At 40.0% G+C, this 24426-nt stretch overlaps 1 protein-coding gene across 3 annotated transcripts in view; it reads left to right on the top strand.

Moving 5' to 3' along the window:
• The first annotated feature begins 7322 nt into the window (after positions 1-7322).
• ralyl (RALY RNA binding protein like) overlaps positions 7323-24426 on the top strand; it is a 156902-nt gene continuing 139798 nt past the window's right edge. For 2 of the 3 annotated variants that reach the window (XM_029755864.1, XM_029755862.1), the window contains exon 1: positions 7323-8205. The gene's annotated coding sequence lies outside the window, so the exon portion shown is untranslated. The remainder of the gene's footprint in view (positions 8206-24426) is intronic. The other variant, XM_029755863.1, reaches the window with a different exon arrangement.

Below are 24426 nucleotides of genomic sequence, written 5' to 3'. Positions count from 1 at the left end.
TACAAGAACATAGTCGAGGAGAAAGTAAGATGGCATTCACACATATTTAGTGTCACACACACACACACACCCACACATATCTATTAACCATAAGGATGGTATAAATATAACATTAATACAATCTGTTCATCTCTCAAGGCTGAAACCTCACCTCCTGCTGACACTGGCTATGTGTATGATATAAAGATCCACATTACAGTGTTCCTTTGTGGCCTTGTGTAAAGGTCACTACTCCATAGTTTTAGTGGGTGGGCATAACTGAGACATTTGAGTGAGTATGTTATCTGTGAGTTATGGTAATTAGGTAGATTACAGTTGTGTAACAAGGGAAATACGACGACAGATGTGGATGTGCTTGTTTGGCAGAACCTCTCCTTGTTTTGAAGCACAGTTGCCATGGAAATGTTGTAACTATTTTCCGTGTGTTTATGTCTTGTCTTCTGAGCCAATTATTTTGCTCATCAGAATGTAACATTGTGAGTGACTTATTTTCAGAGCTCCTTGTGTCACTGACTGAATGCAATTAATCCGATATGCAAAGGCCACATTTTTTTTGCAAGTCTTAATTTTAAATTAACCAGAAGCAGAACAGCTTTATAATACAGCATAGCATCAATAAATTGGCATAGTGAAGCATACCTGATGGTAAAGTGTGTGTGTGTGTGTGTGCATGAGCAAGTGATCACATGTGAGCAAGGAACACTGATTCATTCTTTTGTATAAAACCTCTCGACAACACATCAAACCCTGCGTTGGTAGGACAGGAAGCGAAGCATATGTTCACTGCAGAGTGACAGAATATGAAACACCTATAATTGGGTCTCCTCTACAAACAGGCTGTGTGAGAGAGAACCTTAGTCTGAGTAAAGGAGAAGTGGGAAGTTGACTGTTGCAGTGAAAGAATTGGAAATATGCCTGTATTCAACCAATGTTGAAATCACATTGCAAAACTAACATTTGCAAAAGAAAGTAGTTTACCAAGGATATGTCACCAACTTTAGTGCATGCAGATCTGAATATCAGCAATGTAAATACTATCTAATTCAAACACATTTCTGGAAGCTCCAACCTGTAACAGTAGGGACAGTGTAACAATGAGGGACTCAGTTGGGTTTGTGGCTTTTTCCATGTCAGTGTTGCCAACTTCACTTACTTAATTGCTTGATCTTTTCAGACCCCAACAGCATAAGCTACAAGACACAAAGTTCAATAATTATATGGATTTTGAGATTCATTTTGTGAATGCAAGACTAATAAGAAGGGTTTTGTCCATTTTCTCTTCTTTGCTGTCATTCTTTTCAATAAGTACTGTATTTTCTCTCTCATGTTTCCTGTAGCTTTCAGACTCTTCATTGTTTAGGGCCATTATGCTCAGAAGCAGAGAGCTATCTGTGCATACTCAAAATAAAGTGCTGTGCTGTATTTAGTGTATCAGACAGCCAAAGTCTACCGACAGCTCCGGAAATCTTTTTCAATTGAGAATCATCACCATGATGCTACATATACAAAATGGCCTGCTATCAAATATAAGCTAATCATAGACAACACCAAATCGCACACAACATGGAATGCGATGAGGAGCAATAATCACCTAGTAACACTTTGCATCCAAAATACATTCAATTCAATAACATATGGAATGAAATTCTCATCTAAGTCCTTTCCTAAAGTATGTTCAAACATCAGAATACGGAATGTAGATAACAGAACGAAGATGTAGACCATGTAGCCATGATCCTTTCCCCATGTCAGGTAAATAGTGCAAACCCCCTTTAGCGTGACATCAGTGGTGATAAGACCACATCAAGCTAATGAGTACAAATCCTTCCTGCTTCCAGCCTGGTTATGGCATTGAGGAACTGAAGCAGAATTAATTTACCTTGATAAACACAGAAAGGTGAGGTTCTGCACTGGGATGGGTCATGTTTGGCATGTGCTGAGTATAAATCATCATTAAACTGTGAAGACATATTGGATTACTTTTATATGTTGGTAAAATAAGAGGCAGAGCTTAGCCGACTTATCAAAGCAGACTTCATTTTTTGTTGGGTTCTAAACCTAGCTCTTCATTAAAACATACATTAAAATACCCAACATTGTTAATCAAAGTTAATTACCCTGATTTTCATGCATGCTATTGTTCCTTACCAACTCTGCCATATGTTATTTATTTCCTCTGTCTTCTCAGACTTAGTGGCTGCGTTTCTACATGCCCACCCCTAGCAGGTGTTGAGTATCTGATATGAAAGGAGCATAATTTGTACCTGTGACAAATACATTTTTTGGGAACCTATGCGATTCACTCTTAGCATTGAAAATAGGAAATCCAAGTGGGAGTTTATACATCATTGGAAAATAAAGACATTCAAACTGTAGGTGTCTTTTATTGTACTTATTTTGATTGGATTAACATTGTAAGAATGTTTACAACGTAACCCCTGGTTACATTCCCCAGCCTTAAGGTAAAGTCACCCCCATGTTACAGTATTAAAGACAAACAGGTTAATTGACTTAACCAAAGGTCAAATTTAGCTAATTTCCCAGAAAGCCCAGTTGGCGCACTTATAATTCACCCACAGAATTGACTTTGCTCAAGCTGATTCTAGTTAGGGAGAGGAATCCACTAGCCCATAAGCCCTACCTGAATCTTTATGGCATAATATGAATATTTCATTCCTAAACCCATTTTGCCAGACATGGACACACTGTACCCAACACGCCTCCATCCCTCCATGTTTGGCTGCATTGGAGATTCAGTAAGACGTGTGTTTAAAAGGAAATACTTTCAAGAGACGTCTCAGGTAGGACACATGGTGTAACCGTGACCAAGAGAAGTTATAGGATACAGGATATTTTAATTCTCTGTGTCAGTTGCCTAAAAGGTTTTTTTGGCTGTCCCCATAGGAGAACCATTTGAAAAAAAACGTTTGGTTCCAAGTAGAACCCTCTTTGTTCTATGTTGAACCCTATTGGGTTCCATGTAGAATCTAAAACCAGCAACCAAAAACGGTTATACCTGGAACCAAAAAGGGTTCTCCTATGGGGACAGCCGAAGAACCCATTTGGAAACCTTTTTTCTAAGAGTGTAAGGGTGATTTCTGAGACTTTAGAAGGTGCTATTGTTTGCCTTTCCTTGTGGGGCAAGGGCCATTATGGCCACCACAATGGACGCAAACAGCAAGTTGAGGCAAGTAAAGACCAAACTGTCCTTATTATTGCTGCCAGAAGAAACATTTAGGATAAGCATCATTGTGCGGATGAGCAGAAGATCAGCCAACTCCTGCTTGGAGAGAGTGCAGCTGCTGGCAAGCCTTTGCTTATTTAGTCAAATCATGCTTTAAAACTAATGGGAGTTGGGGAGGAAGCCAAGGGAATGTGGCGTATATAGGTTAATGGAAAACGAATTACAAAAAAAATATGAATAGCTGCATAGTCTGTGTGCATCAAGTGAGAAAATGTGTTTATGACTGAAAAGAAAGAGAAACAACTCTGTGTATATATTACCAATGTGTATTTGCTACTACCTCAAAGAAAATCACATAAACGAATGCAAGAAAATGACAGTTATCGCATGATCGTGCTTTAAGATGTGCATGAGCACATATGATTATTGATTAACACATGCTGTGTTGCTTGAACAGGTAAATAAATAGTTTGCACATTGGCGCCGCGCTGACACCACAAAGGTCCTTTTTCCATTGTGATATCAATTAACAGAATCCGTTCATCTCAGACTGTAAATTGTGTGAATATGGCACGGGAAGAACCCAATCCCCAATAATGACTTGTTAATCCGAGCACCGTTGTGTCTGTGCAGTCCATTTGTTTCTGAATTGAGTGCAATATCCATTGGCAACAATTACACATTTCCTAGGAGTCCATAACAAAACTATCATTTAGAAAATGCTAAATCCATAATTGTGACAGTGGAAATTAATTCAGTCCATATTGTGTATTAATCAACGCAGCGGGAGCTTGGACTCTGTTGGCAAAGCCGTGACTGGGCTGTGACCATGTAAGGAATCAGTTTCCCTTGTCTAAGTCTGAGAAATTCAATCTCATTCCCAGCAATAAAACTCAAAATGCCATAAATAGTCAAACCTTAATCAATGGTCTCTTTTGGGTCTTGTGCCATGTGCTTTGGCTATTAATTCATTTTAGAATATGGATTAAACCTTCACTTCAAAATTCCCAAAATGATTCCCATGGTGTGCATTTGTTTCTTCAGCTCTTGCGTGTATTTGATTACAACATTGTATGAAGCTGAGACATGAGTTATTACCATAGCAATCAAGCTCATATAATTTCCAAAACATGTACACCTGCATAGGAGAGGCCATACAAATAAAAATGTCCAGGTTTTGCTCAAAGCGAAAAGGCAATTATTAAGTGGAAAGTTGTATTTTCAGGCATCTCAAACCGCATATGTTTTAAATGCCTCAGGTGATATCCAGACATTCATTTTTTCATCTCTCTCGGGAGACATCACAGAGAAATCTCAATCAAGCTTAAAAGACAGTCAAACAGGTAGCATTTATGTCCTTAACAATGATGACAGACAATCATAAAACATCAAACGAAAGTCAAATTAAGCAGGCCTTTATGAGATCAATTATGAGATCATTTTGACATTTAGTATGGGAATATGAAGGTAGAATTCCATAATACAGTACCTCTTTTTAGAAGATAAGACTAATCTCCCTGCATTTTACTATTTTATTTTTTTATTGCAGTTCAGTATGAAGCTCCATATAGTACAACAATTTCAAAAAAGGTTAAAGCATTCGGTTAAACAGAATATTTGATATTGATTAGATACGCACATAGACTGAGAACAATGAATCGGTCCATAATTAATGCACACACATTTATTGATTCATGTTTCCCTTGGAGGATGAGGATGTTGAGTGTTCAGAGGCCCAAAGGTTGATTGAACTTTGACCCTGGCTGTCTCTGTGGCTTCTTTATGCTTTATGATCTTGGGGGAAAATGGTTTCAAAGGATGTGACATATTTACTGTATTTCTGACTATATTTACTGTATTCTCTTAACTCAAATGAATCTGTTCTTGGATCAAATTGTTAAATGTTTCCTTGTTTTTGATCATTGACATTATCGAGCTAAACTAAGCCAGTTGTTATTCATAACTCCAAGGGGTCCAGGTTTAGATAACGGGGCTGGCTAATATTGGAATGTACAGTACAGCGGATAGGGAAAGCTTACCATATCGCTGTGACACAATGATAAAAGCCGTTATTGATATATCTTATTTCAGATATTCATAAAGGGCATTCCTTTAACCTTGGGGCTCTTTGTATGATGCATCAGCAAGTGATAAAGAATGTTCGCCGCCACCTCTGAATAAAAATGGTCTGTCATTGGAAACATTATGCCTTATATTCTGTTTATTGTGATGTACATAAAATCATGTCAAAGTTGATGTAAAATCACATGTAAATAACAATCGTAATATCACACTGCTTTGTTTATTTTGTATTTTATTTAACCAGGTAGGTTGACTGAGAACACATTCTCATTTACAGCAATGACCTGGGGAACAGTTACAGGGGTGAGGAGGGGGATGAATGTAAACTGGGGATGATTAGGTGACCGTATGAAGGCCAGATTGGGAATTTAGCCAGGACACCAGGGTTAACACCCCTACTCTTACAATAAGTCCCATGGGATCTTTTAGTGACCACAGAGAGTCAGGACACCCGATTAACATTCCATCTGAAAGATGACACCCTACACAGGGCAATGTCCCCAATCACTGCCCTGGGGCATTGGGATATTGTTTTAGACCAGAGGAAAGGGGGCCTTCCTACTGGCCCTCCAACACCTCTTCCAGCAGCATCTGGTCTCCCATCCAGGGACCAACCCTGCTTAGCTTTAGAAGCAAGCCAGCAGTGGGAGGCAGGGTGGTATGCTTTTTGTAATAAGAAAAAAGATTGGCTGCAAAGGGGGAAAAAAATGCAACCATGCGTAAGTCATAACCTATTGTATTATCTTAACAGGCAAAAATGAAAAAGATATAGTTTCCATTTTGTTATCGTCCTTGTTGGTTACTGGACTCAGGGAAATGTAGAAAATATCAGGGTTCGTATGTATCAAACATCTCAGCGAAGTAGTGCTGATTTAGGATCAGTTTTGCCTTTTAGATCACAATGATTAAGAATACATGGGCAGGGGGACTAGTCCTAGATCAGCACGCCTACTGGCCTCTGATATCATGATGATCTGATGGGATCACTATGTGCCGTTGAGGGGCAAACCACAACCATGTCCACATATGGCTTTGAGGCAAACTACCTGTTGCCACCCATATTCCATTAATGAGTCATACTGTAGAGGTCTGGGACCCAAGGCTTCCAATGGTACTTCCTATAAGGTCATCAAGACCACTAGGCACAGATAGGCATTAATAATCTGATGAGTACAATATATTTTAATGAAAAAAGTCAGATACACTCTGGCGCAGGAACAACATAAACTATGACAGGTGTCTCTATGATGTAATCTTAGCAGTTAGCACATTGGGAATGTCATATTGAATGACATTAAATGTCCCAGTAGTGTATTTAGGTAAATGCGCTGGTTCTGAATCTGATGGACTGTTGCAGGTACACAATGCTGTCGAATTCCACCCTGGGGATAGCAGTGTGTTGTTAGATGTTAGATCACGAATAACAAAATAACATGCTTTACACTGTAGCCTTTAGAGAGGTATGTGACACCATAGTCATGCACACTATTGGCATTCAACCTGCATGGTCGAACAGCTTTCATTTGCCACACTGATTTAGAGTGCACAGCTAAAGTGCAGCGCAATGCTGAGCAAGCATGCACTGAAAGGAGTAATGTTAACTGTAGCCTTCAGTGCAAGGACAGCGCATCTTGTATTTTCAGTTACCGAAGAGTTAAGTCTACTGTTCACATTCAGTGCATGCTTAGTCTGATTAACGTTGCTGTATGCTACTTTACCTGTGCAAACTCTACAAGCCACTCCTGGTACACTTGTAACAAGAGTGGCTTATACCAAACGAAAATAGCCAATATCATACAGCAGACCTACTTGGCATTACAAATCGCTGGGATACAGCAACAATCACGTCCAAATGACTGCTAGGTAGTGATCCTTCAAGCAACCAGAAGTTGAAAGAACAGCCTTGATGTTACGTAGGCTCTGACATCGAGTGAGCGCTGCATCTTTAAAAAGAAAAAAAAAATCTAGAAGAAAAAACACAACCAGCTCAGTCATAACTGTAGAATGATAAGGACTACCTCTTTTACTTTTGGAGAGCGGCGAGCCGTTCGGAGAGTATTCGGCTTCAGCTGTTCTACGCTAGTCGCTCATTGCTGGATGTCGGGCTGATTCTGAGTCACATGACAGAACCGGAGGCTGAGATCTAGAGAAAAGCACATCATTTCGGGCTTGCACCGCCATACTGTATTTTGTGCCATATCACATTTTTATTGCAACATTTTACTCCCGCTCGGTGAGTACATTTCCAATGGCTTTTTCTAAGCATTTTTTGTCTTTTTAATTACTCTTTTTATTTTTCCTCCTTTTGCTGGTGTTTAAGATGATATTTGAAGTGGTGGTTTTTAGCGTTTTTCCATCCAGGCTTCAAGTTTTTAGCATGCAGTGATTCTGAATCTTGTGTACCGAGATGGGTAACGGTTTGCATCGGTCACTGGAGATTCGTGCTTGCAGTCTTGTGAAATCATGAAACTGGTTTTTCAACCAAGCGGGTTGTCAGTCTAATATTTTTCTAATGTGGTTTTACTGGTGGTTTTCAAACATTTTTATTTTTTGTTTCTGTCGACTTTTGCTGTTGCTATGCTTTGCTTTGTATTTTGCAGTGTTGTTTATACGAGTTTTGTGATTTTGGTGTCTCGGTGCTCACTGACCAAGCCTTTGCTTTTATTTTGGTCCTCTTTTCTTTAAAGGAGTCATTTTTAAACCTGATGACGTTTTAACTTGAAACTTTTCTTGCAGCTCACTGATCACAGGTTTGTTTCTTTTTGTGTTTCTTTCATTTTTTCGATTTATTATACTTTTGCAGATATCAGTGTCAAGTATTTTTGGAAGTATCATTTTTCATAGATGGTGCTGAGTGGACGAGGAGTGTTTTGATTCTTGGGTCAATGCGTTTTTGTTTTCTGTTTCAACGAGGATGAACAGACATTCTCCCTTTGCAGGTATATAATGAGTGGATTAGTTGTCACACCTTTAGTGCCTGTGTATTTGCAATAAAAAGCAAGGTGGTACAGAAATATGCACCTGTGGCTGATGCATTATTTTGTGAGGGAATATTGCGTTTATTACTGTATAGGCCTGATGCATTTGAAGGTTGTCTGAAGGTTTTGCACAATAATACTTGGTAATAGGCCAACTCAATGAAAACGAATAAAAAACACATGCAGGTTGGTACAGTATAATGAGTTTCCTTCTGATCAACAATCACCAAGTCGCCGCATGAAGATGGTAAAGGATAACACTTCTGATGTAAGAATGTAAGTACGGTTCTCTGAAATTCTACCATGGTCCCGATAATAAGTACAGCAGATCCAAAGTCTATTGCTCACTTTATTAAATATGCACCATATGACATGCCGTAGCCTATAGGCTATCCAGGCTGTTGCACCGATACAGTTTAGCTCCGCGGAAAATAAACCGGCGCTCGAGCCAATTACATCCACATTTCCTTCAGAGTGCATCATTGTGGATTAGATGAAGAAATGAGTGAGAAAATAATTGGCAATACAATGCACGCGCATAGGCTACCCTGTGGACTAATGGTACATAAACAACGCGTCCGTGCATGGTCTTTCCGTTGAAGGCAATCCATTTCGATACAGCTTTTAAAGGCTATTAGGGATGGTCCTTATTCCCTTTACCCCCTCCCCTCGCCAGTCATGGTCTGTTTGTGTGGTTCACACTTGTAGTCAATCTCTTTGTTATGATTGCAGTAGTGTAGGTACACTGTAGAGAGGTGTTGCTATGTGGTTATTGTGATTTGGTCTAAATTAGATTATGATTTGGCATATTTGTAGTAATAGTAGCTGTAGGTTACTGTTTACATAATAACAGCCAACTCCAAAATGCTGTATAGGTATCATAATCTATCAATAAGATGTATGTACCCTCTGTAGGTGTTGAAAGGTATTTCTGCCATATTGATAAAAAATACCTCGAACACGTCTCCTGCTGGGCGTTATGATGAGGCTGCATTACTTCCTGCAGTTGTTGTGTCTGCCCTCTAGGCAGCTCCCCTGTTATCTGGGCCCAGCCAGCCTCGCACAGCCCTCGCTATAAATGAAAACTGAAAAATATGATAGCTCATATGTGGAGATACCTTGGCTCTCATCATGAATAATACCTCTGACAGGAAAGTCCTGTTGACATAGAGTTGAAGTCGGAAGTTTACATACAGCTTAGCCAAATACATTTCAACTCAGTTTTTCACAATTCCTGACATTTAAACCTAGTAAAGATTCCTTGTCTTAGGTCAGTTAGGATCACCACTTTATTTTAAGAATGTGAAATGTCAGAATAATAGTAGAGAGAATGATTTATTTCAGTTTTTATTTCTTTCATCACATTCCCAGTGGGTCAGAAGTTTACATACACTCAATTAGAATTTGGTACCATTGCCTTTAAATTGTTTAACTTGGGTCAAACGTTTCGGGTAGCCTTCCACAAGCTTCCCACAGTAAGTTGGGTGAATTCTGTCCTATTCCTCCTGACAGCTGGTGTAACTGAGTCAGGTTTGTAGGCCTCCTTGCTCGCACACGCTTTTTCAGTTCTGCCCACAAATGTTCTAAAGGATTGAGGTCAGGGCTTTGTGAAGGCCACTCCAATACCTTGACTTTGTTGTCCTTAAGCCATTTTGCAACAACTTTGGAAGTATGCTTGGGGTCATTATCCATTTGGAAGACCCATTTGCGAAAAAGCTTTAACTTCCTGACTGATGTCTTGAGATGTTGCTTCAATATATCCACATAATTTTTCGTCCTCATGATGCCATCTATTTTGTAAAGTGCACCAGTCCCTCCTGCAGCAAAGCACCCCCACAACATGATGCTGCCACCCCTGTGCTTCACGGTTGGATGGTGTTCTTTGGTTTGCAAGCATCCCCCTTTTTCCTCCAAACAAAATGATGGTCATTATGGCCAAACAGTTCTATTTTTGTTTCACCAGACCAGAGGACATTTCTCCAAAAAGCCTGATCTTTGTCCCCATGTGCAGTTGCAAACCATAGTCTGGCTTTTTTATGGTCGTTTTGGATCAGTGGCTTCTTCCTTGCTGAGTGGCCTTTCAGGTTATGTCGATATTGTGATACAGTGAATTATAAGTGAAATAATCTGTCTGTGAACAATTGTTGGAAAAATTACTTGTGTCATGCACAAGGTAGATGTCCTAACTGACTTGCCAAAACTATAGTTTGTTAACAAGAAATTTGTGGAGTGGTTGAAAAACGAGTTTTAATGACTCCAACCTAAGTGTATGTAAACTTCCGACTTCAACTGTACTTGCGTGCCTTGTCCATGATTGTGTGTGTGTGTGTGTGTGTGTGTGTGTGTGTGTGTGTGTGTGTGTGTGTGTGTGTGTGTGTGTGTGTGTGTGTGTGTGTGTGTGTGTGTGTGTGTTCTGTTCAGGGACACTGCACACAACCCAACTGGCTGGGTCAAAATAGTCCAGTGTATGTTGTGTCCAATATTTATCCAGCGCTGGGTTACCAAATAACCCAAATTGATTTGTTTTTAACCCAGCCAGTTGGGTTTTTGAGGGTGTATTCAGGATATTGTTGTAGTTTTATCCCATGTAGCCATTGAAAAGGTTAAGGCTTCTAACTCTGTCAGTATATTCTGTATCCATGAAAATGCGCCTTCCTCAGATCCCCATGTCATCAAAGCTGCAGGGTGTGTGGGACAGGAATCAAAGAGTCTTTCAACAGAACTGTCTGATCTCTTAGAGGATTGGCCACAAGTAACCAATATCTGAGTCCATGAAAAGGAACTCAGGGCTTCAAGGTTGGTGGCATGCATATGGGATAGGAAGCTATTTTCACTTCTGTTACCTGAGTTCCCAGTTACACATCATGGTGAAAAGAATCAAATTAAATAAGTCATGAAATCACATTCTAAGGTTTGGTGGGAAAGCAGGGCCTGTGAGTTTAGCCTCTGGTATATGAAGGCCTTCATTGCAATGTAGTTATCAATTATTCAGTAGTTCTTCATTTTGATTGTTGAATATTCTTTGCTTCATCTCCTTGGGCTTTAGAGCTTGATATTAGTGAGTGGGTGCATCCTAAATGGGACCCTATTCCTTATCAAGTGTGCACCACTTTTGACCAAGGCACATAGGGCCCTATATAGTGCACTATATACTATATAGGAGATAGGGTGTCATTTGGGACACACAGATTGTTCTGTCATTCCTGTTGTCAAAGACACCAGCCACCCAAGTCATAGACTGTTCTCTCTGCTTCCGCACGGCAAGCGGTGCCAGAGCGCCAAGTCTGGGATTAAAAGGCTCATGAACAGCTTCTATCCCCAAGCCATAAGACTGCTAAACAGTTAATCAAATGGCTACCCTGACTTTTTGCATTGACCCCCTTTTTCCTTGCAGTGACATTCTTGCACCGGCTCTATGCACACTCTCTGGACTCCACCCACACACTCACACATACTGCACTGACACACAAACACACACACACTCACACAATATATACGCTCACACACACACACACACACACCCACATGCATATATACGCCACACTCACACATAGACACACTTTCACACTCTTCATATATGCTGTTGCTAGTCTGTTTATTATCTATCCTGATTGCCTAGTCACTGTTACCCCTACCTACATGTACATATTACCTCAACTACCTCGTACCACTGCACATTGACTCGGTACTGATATACTCTTTGTATATATAGTCTCGTTATTGTTATTTTATTGTGTTACTTTTTCCTTTCTTTTTTTGCTAATCTTTTGTTACTTTTTAACTCTGAATTGTTGGGAAAGGGCTCATAAGTAAGCATTTCACAGTAAAGTTGTATTCAGTGCATGTGACAAATTTTTTATTTATTTTCATTTTTTATTGCTCATTCGCAGCCACTCTTTTTTTTTTTACCTTGTATGGGCTCTGGCTCCATTGTCTATGTATGGCAATCTCCCATAAATAAATGATTCCTTATTATGAAAACAAACTCCCATATTTTGCACTCCACTCATATCTTAATGAGTGGTTGGATTATAAATGAGTAAAAAAAATATTTTCTCTCAATGAGGCGTTCCTCTTCTTAGCTCCATTCTCCTTTTGAAGAGATAAACAGCTTACCCATTCCGCTTTTTTTAACCGTTATGTACCTCGAGGTCCCCTTTTCTTAGCTGTTCATTTGATAAGTGAAATAATATCTCACTTAGTAATCATATTCTATACAATTAAACCCGTATCTGAAGAATTGGACCGGACTGAACGACTTTTCAGTGCCAATTATGTGGAACCATTTGAGTTATAATTCTCCACTTAAATGAGCCGTTCATGACACATTGGGACTCAATTGTGTGTGAGGATTGCTGATGAAATAGTGGTTTTAGAACAAATGACATTTCATTAGTTCGTTAATATCATGATTGATTATGGAAACTCATTTAGAAAGACAATCTTATCCAGAGCTTCCCATGTTAGTTTTATATTTTGTTTTTAATGATTGTGTATGCTGAAGGTGGTAACTTAATAGCTTAATGCTTACTTCTGGGCAAGCTTATCCACATACTATTGCAAAAGAGCTTCTGAATAGACACTACTGAAAAAGGCAAGTTGTCACTCAGTCTTGATATTGCTGTTGTCGACTGTGGACAACAGCCGTCAATTTTGTGCTGCATTACGGGGAGTGACTGAATCATCCCCCCATGATTTCACCTCTCTGTTTAGGACAGTATGTCTCATCTGTCTGTCTTCATGGCTCTTTATAAGGTTGACCCCCCACTTACCCCCATCTATCTGGAGCTAAAGCACACTGCATCTTTCTCTTCTCTATTGAATGCGATCAGAGTAGAGCCCCACAATATTGATGATAGGCCTAGTCTATATCTACCCGACAGCAATATCAACTCTCTCTCTCTCTCTTTATTTTTTTATTTCGCTCTTGCCCCTGCTGAGTAAGTGTGTGTGTGTGTGTGTGTGTGTATATGAGTGTGAAAGAAAAGAATAACTGAAAGCACCATGTCACGCTCCATTCATTTTAGGTCTGGCAAATTAGGCATTGCACATAATCTCTTTCTTTCCTTCTTTCTCGCTATTCTGTATCCCCAAATCCACTCTTGGGATGATTCCTAAATGAGTTTTGGAGAAAGAGAAATCATATTTGCAGCGAGTTTTAGTCTTCTTCATCCTTCAGACCTAATTTACTCTCTTCTCTATTATCATTGGGTTGTGACTGGTGTCATTTTTCAAATAGTTATATTTCTCCCATATCCACCAGCATGGGACCAGGGATGTATACACACCAAATACCCAACAAATCACAGGGAACAGTACACTTAGTGAATTGCCTTTACGTGTGCCAATACATTTACAGTATATCACACATTATCTGTCCTTGCTTGGAAAATATTTATAATTCAAAGTTATTTCCCCTTGCTCACAGATTCCCTGAATCTTAAACAGAAACCCAACTGGCAAGAGACCATCCAACGGGTTTTGTCATTTAATTTTTTTTATCGTAAAACATTTTCTTGGTGTTAGATACAGTCTGTGAACAAACTTAAAATGTATGACTTAATGCTTCGGATTACGAGATGGCAAGGCCATATTTTACCATAGTCTCTTCCAGTTAAAGTGCTGTTCAGATTCAATTAGATCTGTGGACCATACTTATTTAATGGCTAGCTCAGAATATGAGCTTTCCAAAAGTTATTTATATATTATAGAGATCAGTCCTTTCAGGAGCCCAGATCATTTATAAACCCCATCATTGGATGGTGCGGTAGTTGAATTTCCCAAAGGACAGCATAGCTGACATAAGTTGTAAATATAGAAAAAAATGAGTTGCCTGGTATTGCGTATGTATCTTTAAAATCTTGGAATTTTCAGAAACCATAATTGTTCAGGATATCGGTAAGCGTACGGGTTCCACATTTGGATCATTGGGGGGATGAAAAGGGGTACCCTCCAGATCACAAGGTATTATTGTGAAATATTGGAGTATGAGCATGCCATTTTGATTCCAAGTTACTTTGTTTTTCAATTTTGCACCAAATAGAAATTGTTTGAGCAATAATAGGACCAAAGCATAGTTTACATTGTTTAAAGGATATATCAATGAAGACCACCTTTGCATTTTATTAGGAAATCTGCAGTTTTGCATACATGGATGTATATAATTATGGTATGTGGGCATGTAGGGTAATTTGCACCACCAAATTAAATAAAACACTGAATTATATGATGTCTATGGATTGCACACCAAGTGCTAACTTTGGCTTGTTCATAACCATAGAGACAGTGATTAAGCAATGAAGCAAATTTCAGGACCATGGACTGGTTTTGTGATAAGGTACTTTCAATCATGGACAGTTCAGGACAATCGACACTGATTTTGTGAAAAACTATTTCAGGACCATGGACAGTGATTTGGTGATAAAGCCCATTTCAGGGACCTTGGACAGCGCTTTTGTGACATTCTTTTCAAGCCCAAGGACAGTTCAACGTTAGGGCATTGCATGATAACCCTTTATCAGAACCACGGACAACTCCAATTTCTGCAGGAGTACATTTCTGCACCAAGGACCATCCAGACATAATAACTGTACACTTATCTCTAATTAGAACAAATATACCAGACTACTATATACCAGACTACTGTAATACAAAGATAACATTTTCTGGTGAGAGTGAGTGTGTTTGCTTCTATTGCTCTCTCATTGTGTATCGATGTGCACATTATTTTATCCTTGCAGCTGATTATATCGGGATTCACTTCATGGAATCAATTTCACAGCCTATTTCAGTAGCATCCCTTCCAAGATCAGACTGAATGTCATTTTAGAGAATGATTTGTCTCGCTTCAGGTGCACAAGCTTTTCCAATGTATATACTTTTCTCAATGTATCATATTTGCTTGCAGGAAAGAAAACCGTAATTAGTGTCAAAGACTTACCCTCGGGCTTGAGTACAACTAGACAGTGACTGCTCAACAGTCTTAACATATACATCTTTTCACACTCTGGATTGTATTATGTTCGTAAAATGCTAGAGAAATGATTGGGCAAAACAAACAAGTTAACACACGCCTGTACGCACGAATGCAAACACACACGCACGCACACACACAGAGTACACACACACCGTTGCTAGTGATATTTTGGGAATATGTGGAGTGAGTAATGACAACATTCGTGACACAGTAACGCGCTAACTGGTTTTGACAGTCACACACAACACAACTCACCATTTACGTTGCTGTAACAAGCTTTGATGATGACAATGTGTCTTCATGACATGTCTGTGCGCTCTGTCTGGTTTGGGTGCTGACAGTGACTTCCCTGTCTGTGTGTGTGTTCTGTCTGTATTTGAAGTTGACAGTCCACGTGTCTCACTCCTGTGTCCTAATGGAGACAAAGATGGTTTCTGACTCTTGAGTACACAAAGCTAAAATAATGGTGACATCTCAGTGTCTTTGACTTCAACACACTCACATTCATCTCTATTTCAGATGTGCTGTCTTCATTCTATTTGGATATATTTATTCCTGCCTTTCTCTACCTCTATCTCCATCCTTTTTTGAGCCTGTCTCAATCCCTCTGAGCCTAGCCATTGGAATGAACCAATAACTTCATCTCTTACCTAAAATAGTTGGCTTTATTGAACGATTTAGTAAATAGTTTAAATCTCAATATTTCTTTATTGTGATGTTGTTATATGAGAGAGTTCATATAGAGCTCATTCCAATATGTCCCTTTTAGAAACATTTATTTAAAGTGACGTTTCGGGGAATCTGCTGAATTTTGGATGCTGAGAGCTGGGTCTTCACAACCAAATTGTACTTTTGATATTTGGTTGTAAGAGAGTACTCAGTGAAGCATTTTCTACTTTAAAGAGCTCAGTATTTTACAAAGGGTTCCACCTAAATACAATGATTCTAGGCATAGTAAAAGCAAAGGACTTGATCCATGTTCCTCAAGCACATATCGGACATGGCTATGTGACTGTGTGATATTTAGAGAGTCTGGGAAAGAACAACAAACAAACCAACAAGGAAGCAGATGAGAGGTCTGTGGCCCTCCAGAGCAGGTGGTGAAGGCCGACAGATGCTGCAGAGAAGCACTGAAGCAGATAATGCCCTGCCTGGCTCCCCAGATGACCTCTGGGACCTGATTTAAGGAGGATTTTTCCCCATCTAGGTCAGCTCCATGCTGGCTCTACCACTGGACTCATCTGTTCTGACTAGTTCTGTTGGACTCAGCTGTTCTGACTGGTTTTGTTGGACTCAGCTGTTCTGACTGGTTCTGTTGGAATCATATGTTCTGACTGGTTCTGTTAGACGCAGCTGTTCTGATTGGTTCTGTTGGCTGGTTCTGTTGGACTCAGCTGTTCTGACTGGTTCTGTTGGACTCAGCTGTTTTGACTGGTTCTGTTGGCTGGTTCTGTTGCATTCAGCTGTTCTGACTGGTTCTGTTAGACATAGCTGTTCTGGCTGGTTCTGTTGGCTGGTTCTGTTGGACTCAGCTTTTCTGACTCGTTCTGTTGGACTCAGCTGTTCTGACTGGTTCTGTTTGGAGTATGGTAGTAGGTGCCATGTGCACCGGTTTGAGTGTGTCAAGAGCTGCAACGCTACTGTGTTTTTCACGCTCAAAGGTTTCTTGTGTGTATCAAGAACGGTCCACCACCCAAAGGACATCCAGCCAACTTGACACAACTGTGGGAAGCATTTAAGTCAACATGGGCCAGCATCCCTGTGGAACGCTTTCAACACCTTGTAGAGTCCATGCCCCGACAAATTGAGGCTATTCTGGAGGCAATATTAGGAAGTGTTCTTAATGTTTTGTACACTCAGTGCACTACTTTTGACCAGGACCCAGGTCAAATTCAGTGCACAAACTAGGGAATAGAGTGCCATTTGAGACAAAGACTAAGTTTGTTGTTAGTCAGACCCACTACTATTCAAGGGTTTTCCACTAGACAGGGTTTATCATGGTTTCATAACATCTCCTCGCTCTTTCATTTCACACTTTCCACTACATCTAGTGTGTTTCACTGCCTGTCTGTATTGGTTTGAGAGGGAGTGGCGGGAGTGTGAGAGATAGAGACAGTGTGTTATAGTGTTAGGGTTCTTCCTTTCTAGTTAATCTGCCTGTTCTCCATTGAGGTGTCACACCGTGTCATCTCTGTACACCTCACTGTGTCACAGAATCACACCATGTCTTCAAGGTTGGTCACACAGCTATGCCCATAGACGTTCACCCTCTGTCACCATGTCCCACTATATCTCTATTCTGTAGCGTTCGCCATGCACAATGCAATCAAGAGCTAAGATACTCCAAAACTAAGAGATTTGCACTTTGCCTTCTGGGGGCAAATGTATCAAGTGTCTCAGAGTAAGAGTGCTATTTTAGGATCAGTTTTGCCTTTTAGATCATAATGAAAAAGGTTACATTGGCAGGGAAGACCTGATCCTAGATCAGCTCTCCTATTCTGAAATATTTGATACATACGGCACTTGCAGTATTTCTGAAATAGAGGTGCTCCCTGAGTAAGATATCTCTGCACACTTATGAGGATCATGACCTCAATTTCCAGAGTCTATCACCAGGAAAACAGAGGTTCATTCAATGGGAGAGAAGGAGAGAAGGGAGATGTGTTTGTCTTTAAGCACGTCCAGGAAGCAAACCTTCTCGGGCCCTCTCCCAATGGTTCACTCTAGCCCATCGAAAGTAAATTTTTTGGTAGTGATCTTTGATTTTGCTCCACAGGATGTTGTTTTGAACTGTGTTCCTGATGATGATTAGCCTCAGGGGAGTGCAGGAAGTAGACTCACTTGAATCTAGTGTTTGGACTGATGTAGTATGCTATGACTGCTGTAGTGATTGGAATTAGTAGCTGTCCATGAGGTTGATTCAGTGTGTGAACCCTCGACAATGCTCTTAAAGGGCCCCAGAAAGCCAGAGCTAACAGGGAATGAGGATGTGTTCCAAATAGCACCCTATTCCAAATATAACTTTTGACCAGAGCCCCGTGTCCATGGGGGAAGAGTGGAGAAGTGTCATGGGGGTAAGGATATGGAGGCAGCTAGGGAAGTCAGACATGGATGTGCTGTACACATTCAGTGGTAATGAGAACCAGCTGGGGGCTGTGAATGGTAGAGCTATGACTATGATAATGTGTGAGTGCGTGCGCGCGTGGGAGCGTGTGTGTGTGCGCGCATGTGTGGGGTGGGTGAGGGTTTAAGCATAGCAGTTGCCTCACTCATTTCATTCCGTCTGCATAGTAGGTTCCCTTTAAAACCTATGAAAAAGCCCAACCATCTGGCTGTTCAAAACATCACCATTCTAAAGTGGAACAAAATTGTCCTCTGATTTAATTTCCCTTCGCTTAGCACAGCAATTTTCTCTGGGATATCAATAGCTTGTTGACATCTTGCAGTATGCCACAGTCCATCAGGTGACGTGTGTAAACAAGACTCCATTCTCCCTATTGATTTTCTCTCTGTTTTTGACATCAGATGAAACCAAGGTGCTTAGTGGTTATTGTTCTATTAGATGCCAGGAGCCATATTGCTCCTTAATTGTTAATTTCCCCTGTTCAAATGAGTATTTAAAGCAATTCGCCATTTTTGCTCCACAAACACATTGACTCGGGTTGATGAATATGGCTATGATCCACTGGTATTACGGGAAATGGATGCAAGTGTTCACATTGATTGCAATAGATATATAACAAACCATTAGCATATTGCATCCAGAAATAATTTAGAACATCATCAAATGATCCTCCTCCACGCATCTCCAATGACTTATGTGCTCTCTGTCTCACACACACACATACACATACACACACACACACACACACACACACACACACACGCTCACAATTTTATCAGCATTTGATCTCAGGTAATGTGGTCCACTAAGCCGCTCTCCTGTATATCAATACCGGCATCTGAAGTTATTAAGTGTGTAGGAGGATCTAAGAAAATTGCATTAAATCGTGTTAGTGCGTGTGTGTGTGTGTGTGTCTGTGTGTGTGTGTGTATGTGTGTGTGTGTGTGTGTGTGTGTGTGTGTGTGTGTGTGTGTGTGTGTGTGTGTGTGTGTGTGTGTGTGTGTGTGTGTGATCCACATTCCTATCCTTCAGTGCAATTTCAGGTCCTTTGTTGTTTTGATTCAGCATCCCTCTCACTCTGAGATTGAAAAATCCTATCCAATATGTCCATGGATTAAACCTTGCACAAGGAAAGGTAGTAGAAAGCCATTATTTGTATGTAATGAATTGCTTTGTCTGTTAAGCAAACAGTAGCGCAGGGTGTATTTGTCTCTATCGTTATTATTTTGCTGTACTGTCAAAGACACATGACAATAGCATCGTTAGAGATTACCAACATAATTAAGTAATCAAGCAGACCCATTATGCAAATGGCGCTAATTAGAGACATGGGTTTAAAATAGTCCTCTGAATTAGTCACAACACTTAGATAGTGATCTCTCAAACAAATGTAATCATGGTGCTAATTAGGTCAGTCAATGAAAGTTGAAACAATTTGAAAAGCAATTCCAGTTTCCAATTACTTGTTCAGTGATACTGCCCTATAACTGGGTAGAATGCAAATATAGTACTGTCGGAGGATGCAGAGAGCTCTTTGAGCTTTGAATATGATCTCATGAATATAAGACTATGTTGCTATCATGGACTCAGTCATCCTTCATTAAGTGAGGTTGAATGTATTGTGGATATATGTATATTTGTCATGGTTTGATATTCAGAGCACAATGATGTAAATGTTGTCCTGTCCATGATGTGAAATTCCTGTCCACCCTATTCCCTATATAGCGGGGCAAAACTTTTAGAAGTGGGGGGGACATCACATTTTAGAATTTTTTATTTTGTTATTATTTTTTCCTGTCAGATAAACCCTCCAAACAGCCTACCCGACCGCTCAGAGTCGTCCGCATGGTCCTAAAGCACCGTTGCCCCGTTTTTGGATCACATTCCAATAATAAAACTGGGGTGAACAAAAAGGCAATTTCTTTCACTGGGGACATGTCCCCCCTCATCCCCAGTGAAAGTTGCACCCCTGCTATATAGTGCCCTAGTTTTGTCCAGACCCATATGGATACAGAACAAATGCATGCCTAGCAGTCCAATCTAGCTCCACCCATTATCAGGAGGACCTGCTAGAACCTGAGTGAATAGTCCATCCTCATTTGTCACATACTAGCGTAGCCTAGTGGTTAGAGCGTTGGACTTGTAACTGCAAGGTTGCAAGTTTGAATCCCTGAGCTGACAAGGTACAAATCTGTCGTTCTGCCCCTGAACAACCCACTGTTCTTAGGCCGTCATTGAAAATAAGAATTTGTTCTTAACTGACTTGCCTCGTTAAATAAAGGTAAAATAAATAAAAATTTTACCTGTAGAATCATCCCAGTAGGTTAGTCTCCTCTCTATAGCTTATCGTTGAGGGGTGTCTGCGCCCTAAGCGCTAGCCTGCTGAATACCATCAGAATAATTCAATCATTATCAGAGATCTCATTATGGGGCCTGCGCCGGGGCTTTAGCAGTCAAATTCCCATACAGTACAGTGGGTCAAGTGATTGACAGACTGAAGGTTCTTTCAGGGTGAGTTCATCATTAAATTGCGTTTCACTTCCCAGACTGTCTGAGTTGGCATTCACCCATCCAGCCTCACACGTTACTTGGATATTTTTAATCCTCTCTGTGTGTGTGCATTTCTTATGGTAATCTGTTTTATAATCTACAAGGCATGAAGCAGTAAGGCAACTATTTCTGTGTATGTATTTCCAGAAGAAGACCATTGACTATTCACATGCAGAAATAAAGATAGAGTCAGAAATTGAATATAATTAGTTTTTTTGAACATCGGTCTTTATTCTCTGTCTCCATCACTTACCAAAGCTCCTGACTAATACTGCCTGAATTTGATATCATTCAATTCCTTGTTCACTTTTCACTTCTTTCTTTTCCAACTGCGTTTACACAATAACATTTTTTTGGAGACTTCTTCATCAATAGATATTCTTTCTCTGATGATAGAGCTCCTGCGGTGCACACAATAGGCTTTTTAAAAAAAAAAAAATCTCAGAGCCCAACATGTACTGTATATTGTCACATAAAAGCACTTCACTCTTGAAATGAAACCACAAGCTAGCTTCAAGGCCTTCCTCTGAAGTTTTGATAGTGGTCCCATTGCGTTAAGTAAGTAAGTAGATAGGTAGGTAGGTAGGAGCATAGTGTACTGAAGTTTTCCAAAGAATACACACAAGGGCTCTCCTCATGCAACTGCAATCAGAGAGTTGGTTCTGGATCGTCTCATGAGAGTGCACTCGTGGATCATGGTGTGCATCTTTCTTCATCTCTGCACACTTAAAAATAAAGCAGCAAGTTGGAACCCAATAAGGTTCTTAAGAGCGACGCCATATGGGAACCATTATAGAGTCTCTGAAGAACCATAAATGGGATGGTTCTTTGAAGAACAAAAATCCCAAACCAGAAATGTTTTGACCCTCCAGGACCTTATTTGCATATTTCCTTTCAGGTGAATTTTAGAGCTACAGTACTAGTACCACACTTGACTGTGTTTGCTAGTGACAGAGACATGGTTGTTGCATTCATTCATTTTCAGTCCTGTGGTGTTCACCAAGTGAGATTCTAAGTGAATATATTGTCATTAAAATGAAATTTGTTTAAAGGTCCAGAACAGTCATTTGGATTCCCATTTAAAATAACCTTTTGAGTGACTAAAATGTCACCGTAATATTTTTTTTGCAGATAGAAATGCTTGAAATTGGTGAAAAATAACATCTTCTCTCATTTCGAGCTACCAAGAAGTTTGAAAAGACAGGCTTAGTGGGCGGGGAGCTTATATTCATGAGTTTGCCTTGACTGACAGCTCTTTGAAATGCCTATGTCAACAAACTTGGATGCAGTGAGCAGCATTGCAGTGAAAAACTCTCAAGCTAATTTGGTGATATATAAAGCAATTCGAACATTGAAATTGCATTAATGATATATATATTTTTTTATACAGCTCCTGTTTGACATGTCTCTTGTGATGCAATTCACAGCAGCACTGACGGATGTGTTGACATGACAACTATGTCAGAGTTTTGAACGACTCTTTTCTTCCATGCTGTTCCCATTTGTTCCATGCTGGCTGAAGACCTAGCTAGCCAGGAACTAGCTAACACCAGACACAGATGATAGGGGAAACATAAGTATCTTTGCTACAGATAAATAGTGTACATTTTTTATTATATTTGCTGACACCCTACAGTCAAACGTTGGCACCAGTAGAGTAGCTATCTAGCTATATAAACCACTCTCCTCTGCAAACCCACCTTCTCCGATGTTTGTTAAAAGGCGGAACTTATTTAAATTAGTTAAGAAAATATCATGTTACCATAGGTGTATTAAAAATGTTGTTATATAATCCCTGAATCCAAGTGTTTGACATGGGGGAGGGGACCAGTAACTTTATGATCAAATGTATCAGTGTAGAAGCAACAGTCATTGTTCATACTTTGGTCATCATACTTCGATCTGGTTTCATCCAAATATTATTCAATTTTATAAAAAACATGATTTTGACTGTTCATGACCTTACAATACAATACATATTTAATAAGGCCTTATTTTGAGGGCCTAGTTTTATCCTAATACAGTGGCCTGAAACTCATAGTTTACAAGTCACATTAAGCTGGCTTGCAAAGTGATGTGTAATTCCTATTAGAATGCAGCCAGAGTGGGGATATCCAACATTTTAAATTTGTATTCACCCGCAAACTGCATTCAGAAGATGACTGCCAGGATTCAGAAGACTAAAATATGAGAATACCTTAAGCATCTTAACTGGAACAACCATTCCAGTAACGGGTGCAATATAAGTCCAAGTAACATATTGGAATGGTTTAGAAAAATGTATGTTATTTATATTTGAGTAGCATGATTAATGAATCAATCAATGTACATACAAAAACATAGATATTGAAACAAACAGTTCTAAAAATCAACCTGCAATAGAGCATAGTGGAAAATATGATAATGATGGGCATGGTTTTGGTTCAATTCTGGTTATTAACACCAAAACTGGGGTTATTTTACACCACTGGGTGTTGTCTTTACAGTGTTAATTTAACTCTTGAGTCAACACTAGAAATGTTACACTGAAAAATCAACACTAGTTAACACTGGCCAATTTGCTGTGTGGTATGAAAGGGGCACCGCTGCAGGCTTAAATACATTTGTAAAAAACTTTTAGAAATCTGAAGAACCGTAGATGCCACAAAAATAACCCCACACTTAACTCAAAGGTTATTTATTCAGGCAAAAGTTATCCAATGAAACTGAGCAAGAGCTGAGGAAGAACGATTTAAGAACCTATATTTTTTTTCAGTGTGGCCCCCAATGGAATACACTATTTCACACATTATTCCCCTCTCATAAACTCCCCCCGTCTTTTACATACTTCTCCATGCTCTCATAAACTCCCCTCTCCTACTCTATTACTCACAACCTTTCTCCCACACGTGACTCCGGGCCCCCTGAAAAGTTACCTGTGGCCTGTGAAGCTTTGGTCATTTAGTGTAGCAGTTTTGGTCATTCAGAAGTTTTGGTCATTTAGCAGCTTTGTCATTTAACAGCTTTGGCCATTTAGCAGCTTTAGTCATTTAGTAGCTTTGGTCATTTAGCTGCCTCACTCCTGTCTGTTTGAAAGCCAGCCCGCCCACGTGACTCCAATTCAGACACCCTGGACTGGCCAGCAGTGGATTCCAGCAGTGGATAAGACACACTGTAAAATGGCGCCAACATGGGAGCTCTGCTTCTAGCTCCTAAGCAACTTTGCAGTATTTTGTTTCTTTGTGTGTTATTTTTTACTTTACTAGCCCAGAATGTTTTTTGTGTTATTACATACAGCCTGAAATAACTTTTGGATATCAGAGTGGCGGTAACTCACCAGCATTACGACCAGAAATACGACTTTCCCGAATTGGATCCTTTGTTCAAACACCCACCAGGGCAATTTATCTTATCCCAAGGGCTACTCCAAGACATCGCAGGGGGAGAAGTATTCGGAGTGGACTTCTAGTCCGACTCAGGAGGCGTGCACACCATCCACTGCTTCCGAGTATTTTACTCGCTAATGTTCAGTCCCTGGACAATAAAGTAGACG

Source organism: Salmo trutta, chromosome 6 (assembly GCF_901001165.1).
Source record: "Salmo trutta chromosome 6, fSalTru1.1, whole genome shotgun sequence".
Lineage (NCBI taxonomy): Eukaryota > Metazoa > Chordata > Actinopteri > Salmoniformes > Salmonidae > Salmo > Salmo trutta.
Note: the sequence above shows the minus strand (reverse complement) of the source record. Positions and strands in the feature narration are given on the sequence as shown.